We start from the raw sequence: 8,122 nt of genomic DNA, 5'->3' as shown, positions 1-8,122 counted from the left end.
TCCAGAAAGTTACAATTTTACTTTTTTTAAGAAAATTGTTAACGATTTTACTCGTTCAGACCCACCGATTCTGAATTTTTAAATTAAAAATAACTAATTTAATATTTACAAAATTTTTCATTCATCAGTTTTAATCTCATTTATGAGCCAAAAAAGGTTCGATAATCTCAGTCAAGGCAAGGCTCGCCTTGAGTCAAGTAAACGTCGTCTTAGCCAAGATAAGGCTAGACTTAAGACAAGTTATCGCCGTTTTACCTGTCGTGGCCATATAAATAAGACGAAGGCCTATGACTCGACTTAGTTTTGAGGCGCAGCCAGACATCGAAGTCTTGGAGACAAACTCACAACATAACGAAATCGAACTCAAGTCGAAGCATTTTTACTTAAGATGCCAACAGAGAAGTTTAATTGATGATATTTCAACCATAAAATATTGTAATATAATACCACACGCTATATTAAATTAAATAAAAACAAATTTAGATTCTCCAACAAAAAATTCTTCAGAATAAAAAGCGCAGATATCTTTAGAAAAGAGAAAAAGAGAATGTGAACAAGAGTGTGAAGTGAGAAAATAAATATGATTTTCAAAGTTATTGAGTTATTATGGAAATTTATCATGGTACCATTTTAAGAATATTGTTGAAATTTAATGCGAAAAGAAAAAAAATATATAGAAAGAAGACAAATGAAATTTCCACAAAAAAGTTCATTTTAAGCGAACTTGGATGAATTTTCAACAGACAATTGAGTTTTTAACAAATTTTTGACCTCAAACCAAGATTTCTCAACCAAGAAGATTAAGATTCTACACACTAAAAAATATAGGTTTGGAACTCAAGTAGAATATTCACATTGTTAGTTCAAAACTTTAAATCCGTGACCAAAATTTTGAATTTTCAACAAACATGATCAATTTTCTATAATGATGAATGTATAAACATTATTTTTTTATAAAGTATTTCAAATTTCAATTGAGTAGTAAATTTAAAAAATGGAATATTTAAAATATTATTATTGAAAAATAATTCTCAAACAAAAAAGAATAATTTTAACATAGTAGATAAATTTTTAATCACAGACAGATCTTTAAAAAAATTGTTTCTAAAGCTGTCAAACAAAATATTATATGTTGGAAAAAATTAATGGAATTTTTAACTAAAGAAGCGTAATAATAAAAAAATGTCATCTTAGTCAAACAGTAGATTTAAAAAAAAAATTGATAAATTTCGAACTAAACAAGTTGAGTTCCTGAAGAGAAATGTACATTAGATGCATGCGAGTTAATACTTATCCAGTTTTCCTCAATTAATGCAGCATGATGAATAGAATAATGAATAATACAAGTTTTACTTTTGCAGTATCTCTTTGAGTAATTCGGAATTCAAATCTCTCAACTTGTTTTCATATCGTGCGTTGTTCGGCTTGAAATTTTGATTTTTAATTGATATTTCAAACCTTATAAATGCTAGTACTCTTATAAGATGCTTTTTACCGAATAAAGTCATTAGGATAAATTTTTGTTATTTAGATCTGTTAATCTTGTTAGATGCGCCATCGTCAAAAGTCCCTGTTTCCTTTTCCAGACCTAAAACTTACCATTTTAAATACAAAATTTTATTTTTCTGATTTGTCATCTTATTGTAAAAAAATTATTATTGTCTAATTTTTAATTTTTTGTAACCAACAACACAATCCTTAAGAATTATCGCGATAAGAATGATCATCGAACCTGGAGGCCAGTTGAAAAAAAATATTTCAGTTAATGGCAATAACATTTGTTTTACTCCAAACCACGACTGATTTCTCCTTAAAATTTATTTTTCGCGAAAATGTTTAATTTCTTATATAATAATGACTGATTTTTTGTTATTTTTTATAATAACGTAGAGTATATACAACCGTTAACTTTTATTCCGATCTCACATACAGATAAATGAGTTAAATAAAAGTTTTGGCTAAAACTGAAATACCTGACCTATAAATTGCATTTTCCAAAGCATTGTAGCTTAAATTTAATTTTTACTTTTAAAATTTAGGTCACGAGAGATTAATTTTTGTATTAGAGATGTGAAGGATATAAAATTATGGTACAGACATTGTTATACACAAATTCACAATAGGACAATTTGTGAACAAATGCATGCCTTTTTTCATAGCAACTAGGTTAAACAATTTCGATAAATAAAAACAGTGTTACGCGGATTTTTGTTTCATTTCTTTTTGCAATTCCTGACTTTTTTTGTAGTCCCTTTTTATCTTTAGATAATTCTTTTTTTCTTGTTGCAACATTTTTCTCTTTGCAGCCTTCTGTTCTTCCATTTCCTGTCTTTTTTTCTTTTTCGATTTGGGCTTTAAACCCCTCATCGAAACTCCAGCTGCAGGTAGCTTTTTTACCAGTTGCTTCAAGCCCGGCTCTTTTATTTTAAGGCAGATATTTTGTGGGTAATGTGAATGATTGTCTAAGGCTTTCATTAATATTTGTTTATTACTATTTAGGGATAAAGAAATTTAATAATACAAGTATCAAATTAAACAAAATTAGGTGATCTTTTCTAAGCTCTATTTGTCAACTACTTTTTTGAGTACACTCTCTTTAGATGCGTACATTTCCATGGGAGGTGCTCGCGCTCATTTATCATTATAAATGACTAAACCTGTCAGATTTTCCATTTCGTTGGCATCAGCTACTTTATAAACAGATTGAGCACTTTTTTCCTTAAGAACTTTTCACGGCTTCGAACACAGTTAAACGTTTCTTAGATGTGCCAGGAAGTATTTTACACTATCTAGCAATTGGAATTTTTTTACTGGATGACCTCTCTCAGCTCTATAAAAAATCCAATTAACGATTTCTTGTTCCTCAGCCTCAGACAAAACAGTAGATGGTCCAGTTTTCGAATTCATTTTCCCACGATTTTTCTTTTTTCTGCATATCGTAGCTAGAAATACTCCATACGTATCCGTTGCTTTTCTGAGAGGGACACCTAGACTAACTGCTTGGAGAGCCGTCCTCAGAGCTTCAGGGGAATAATTTTTTTTCTTGACTTTCTGACCTTAAATTTTCTTCTTACCTTCTTTCACGCATTGCGTAATTTTGTTCATTACTTTAGAATTTCTAACCCTTCATTTAACACGCTTAAAATTTTCGACATTGACTATGATTGAAATTTTTTGCCTATAACAAAAATTTTATAAGAAAAACGAAATTAATCGACTCCCGCTTTTGTTAATTTAACTTTTGAGGTGAGGTCGCACAATTTCAAAGAAAAAAGTTATTAAGTATATTTATCTGTATGGACGATTGAAATTAAAGATTTTTCTAGTGTAAACTTATTTGGAATATAAGAAAATAACAATAAAGACACAAATTTCATTCCATTACATACCTGTTTCATAAATTAGTGCGAGAATTGAAAACGTGGCCGTCACTTTGAAACAGCTGTCTCTCTCCGTTCCATAAATATGGACCATGTGAAAAATGTTTTACCTATTTTGAAACAGTCTATTACAGAATAGACTTGAGTTAAAAAAGTAAATAAATGTAATTACGAAACTGCGAACCTTAAGCTACAGTTTAAGCTATTACGCATGTAAAATATTTAAAACTCGTAAGTATACGCGATAAAGAAGATTACAGGCGCCGAACCTCTTGACTCAGATGAAGTGGCAGCCATTTTTTACGAGTTTGGAGGTTATGCTTAATTACACTTTCTTTCAGTGTTGAATGTTTTAGAATGATACACATTATTATTTATATATGAAGTCTAACTTTCGCTCATATTATTGAAATTTTTGTATTCACCAACAACTTTTAAATAATTAATAAATTTATGTATCTGGCAGACGGTTTCATAAATGGAACTTGTTTTACGATAGTTACTTTCCCCTTATATGCAATTAAATATTTAGGCATGCTACTTTTTACAAAGCTTTCATTTACATTTATATTTCCATTGAATTTATCAATAAATAAAGAAATTCATCCCGAGTGTCACTCACCGGTCGCATGCCACTTGCTGGAGTCTTTACCTCAATATAAATATTTTATCCTAAAAAAGCTGGAGGTGTATTACACAATTTTTAAAATGTTTTCTAACTAGTCAATTTTTCGTTCACGAAAGTATTTTAAAAAAATATTAACCAGTTCAATTCAACGAAAGATACAAACATTTAAAAAATTTTGTACTTAATAAAAATGTTGAATTTCCAACATAAATTGAATTTTTAAGTAAACTAATTTTGATAGAGACTGATAGAGATTGTATCAGCATTAACTTTTTATTCTTTTAAATTTTAGTATTGATTTTTGTAATTGAAAACTTCGTCTTAAATCAAATTAATTTAACACAAAAATGAGGAAGGGATAGGTTGCGACAGAATCTTCACACTTCCTTTCACAGTTGTAAAAATTACCATTTTAGAAAAAGAATTTATTTGTCCTTTTTATCATCGTATTAAAAAAAAATTGTAGCATTTTGTAATTTTTAATTTTTTGTAAATTTTTATCTTTAAATCTATTTATATGAAAACTTTAGTTTGTCTATTATTTTAGAAAAACAAATTCTTCTTCCACAAGGAAGAAAATACATTTCTTAGCGCGTAACAAATTGATCGAGAAATGGGCACCATATAAATATAAATAAAATAAAGTGGAACCACTCTAAATCGAATTTACAACTATTTATTAAAATTGTTAAACGTCCAACCCAATAGTATAATTTTCTTCCCAACAGTTTTAATTTCAAACCAAAAAGACATATTTTCTGCTAAAAACTTAAATTTTGATAAAAAAAGGTTCTCCTGAAAAAATAGTTATATTTATCCCAAAATGGCACATGAAATAGCCAAATTAATTCTCAACTAAAACCTATATTTTCCAATAAAAAAATCAAATTTCATCAAAGTAGTTAATTTTCATGCGGCTACTGGATTTTTCTACAAAAATGCTCGATTTACCAACCCAAAACATTAATTTTCAAAAAAGTGAATGTATTTTGTACAATCAAGATAAGAGATTGAAAAAAATTGAATTGTAACAAAAAATTAATCGCGATTTCGAAAAACAATGAGTTTATTTATATATTCGATTGAACATACACGGGGAAAAATGGAAGGTCTGTTTAGCCATATAAATGTGCAGACCAATCATATTGCAGGGTCGACTATAGGACTGCTCTTGTAGATGGTTAAAGCGGCTATCTCTAGAAGATAGAAATAAGAGGTCCAAATCGCCAATCTCAGAAAGACGGCTCGATTGTCTCAGACCGTCGTCTCGGTCTTCTCAAGCTGGTTGACCCGATCATTGTGAAGGGTAGGTTTGGAAATCTCAGATGGTCGATCTGATTTTCTCAGACATTCGATTCCATCAACTGGGTATAGGAGAACGATTTCATTGACTCTGATTTTGCCTCTGATTTAGTTTTAAATTAATGAATACAATTCAAGTTTATCCTCAATCGATTAATGCTATAATTAACAGTGATTACTCAAACAATTATAATCTATTCCAAATTTACATTAACCTCAAATAGATTATAATTAAATGACTTAAGTCTCACATTACTTATAGAAAATATTAACGTTACAATTACTTATTTAAAACAGGTACTTACAGAATGAGATATTTTTAATGAATCCTCAATAAATACACTCCACTTTACGCTGAAATCGTTGTTAAAAACTTTTTTTTTAAACATATCTCAGTACACGGTCTAAGATTCCGTTATGCTAATTGGAGCCAATTAGAGATACCCTCTAAATTTTCAAGCGTATGATTGATGCGCAAAAATCAAACCATTGACCATACACAATAGCTTATCTGCTCCTTCTTGGATGGTCGAAATGAGTGAAAACAATATGTGCGTATCAACCATTCCGAAAAGGATACCTTAGTCATCTCTGATAGTGAGTGTGATGCTCTTATAAAAGTCATACTGGCGATAAAATGAGAATCTTTTTAACCTTGTCGAAAAAAAATTTAAAGGATCGTTCGACCATGTAGACAGACTTGCTGACTCTCTAAATTTTGACCATTTAACTTTGATCATCCATTTTTCTTCGTGTAAGTCTAAGGTATCATGTTAAAAATGTGTATCATGTATCATCATGTTAAGAATGTTTAAAATGTATTGTTGAATCGAAAGATGTTATAAGCTTGCATTTGTTATTAAATCTTTAGATTCCCCATGGAGGTCAAAATTAATCAGATGCTTCATGAAATATTTGTATTTAACTTTTGCCAAGCATAGCTTGAAACCTATTTAGATATTATTGGCGGGGTTTAGTAGTGAGATAACAAATTTTAGTCAACACTCTAAAATAATAAGCACTCTAAAATAAGTTCTATTTAGAGGAAAAAAATTAATTTAGGATTGAATTTAGGATTGTAGCTTTTTAAAATTTACAGGAACCAGCGTTTCGAATACCTTACAAGATTGTAAAAATGAGTTTTAGAAATTTTTTTGAAAATCGATATAAAAAGGCTGACATATCTGAAATTCTTTTTAAGACAGTGTTCATATGATAATATAATACCTTGTTTCATAATATATGTTCTTCTGCATACAACTACGAAACAGAAAAGAAAATCTAAGAGCAGAAATTTATTATAGTTAAATTAATATATGCTATAATATTCAATAATAAACATTTCTTAAGATGAATTAAAATTAGAATGCTAGTCCTATAGGAGTTAGAAATGGGATAGTCTTATATTCAAAATTTCTGACGCGTTACATTAAACTTACGTTCAAAGTTCAGGAATCCGCCGATGACAAGAAGTTGTATTTCGGTGAAAATTTTCATACCTTCTCAATACAAAAAATTTTTTCATTCAAAATTATTAATAATGAGAACACGTAGTTTAGTGGATACATTAGAAACTAATAATTTCAACTGTAAGCTCATAAGTAAACTTGTTTATGAACTGATGATTTTTTAAAATATAAGACTAATTTTTTACCCAAAAAGACGAATATTCAACAAAATAAATAATTTTTCCAAAAGTTCGCTAAATTTTTCCCTCGACGCTTTGACTTTACAACCGGAAATTTAGTTTTCCAGCTAGTAGGTTATTTTTCCAATATTTTGATTTTCAACCAATTAATTGAATCTTTTACCAAACCAGATTAATTTTGATATTAAAATCCAAAACGAGACATTTCAATTGTGCTTTATTCCTTACAAAGGAGAATAATTTTGGAGTGAGTCCATTTTGCTAATTGTCATAAGTTCAAAATGTTTGTATACATAATTTGAAATGTTCTTTTTTTATATATATATAAGACAGACATCTAGATTCATTAATTATTAAAACCTCAGAGGAAAATTTAATAACAAATTGGTATAAAAAAGCATCTTAGTCAGGACGTTATTTGAATTATAATTCTCATCATTTATTTTCTCAAAAAATTGGTCTAATAAAAGGTCTTATGGCTAGATGTGTTAACTTAAGTAATATTCAATTTCGCAAAGAAAATTTGTATGAACTAGAAATTACTCTTGTACAAAATAATTACCCACTCCAATTAGTAAACAAAATCATTAAAGAAAAAATCCATGAAATTTATAATAATTCATCTAAAAATAAAAAATGGATTCAAACTTATAACAAATATGATCTAAAGGTTTCATTTCCTTATATTGAAGGTCTTTCTGGGCGTCTTAGAAGTGGTTAAAAAATATATAACAATAATGTATGTTTTACAAATAACCACACACTTCATAAGTTTTATTTGTTTAAAATAAAGACAAAGATAACAAAGAAAACTCATCTGGTTTAGTGTATATGATAAATAGTAAAGGTTGTAATAATATTTATATTGGTGAGACGGTTAGGAGATTAAAAATTCGTATTTATGAACACAAACGGGATTGTTAATTAGGCAATCAAAATACTGGCTTATTATAACATGCATGGCAATTTGATAACTATTTTGATTTTGAGATTAACAATATACAAATTTTAGCTCGAGAAAACAATGCCGGGGGAGGGGGATCGCTTTTTTTTTTACTTCAACCCTCTCCCAACCCTCCCTTATTAACTGAAGTTTTTGGTGGAACTGACGTTAGAACTACAATCTCCACCATATGACGACTTGATACTTAACTTTGACATGAT

Source organism: Belonocnema kinseyi, chromosome 3 (genome assembly GCF_010883055.1).
Source record: "Belonocnema kinseyi isolate 2016_QV_RU_SX_M_011 chromosome 3, B_treatae_v1, whole genome shotgun sequence".
Taxonomy (NCBI): Eukaryota; Metazoa; Arthropoda; class Insecta; order Hymenoptera; family Cynipidae; genus Belonocnema; species Belonocnema kinseyi.
This window is presented reverse-complemented; position numbering follows the sequence as displayed.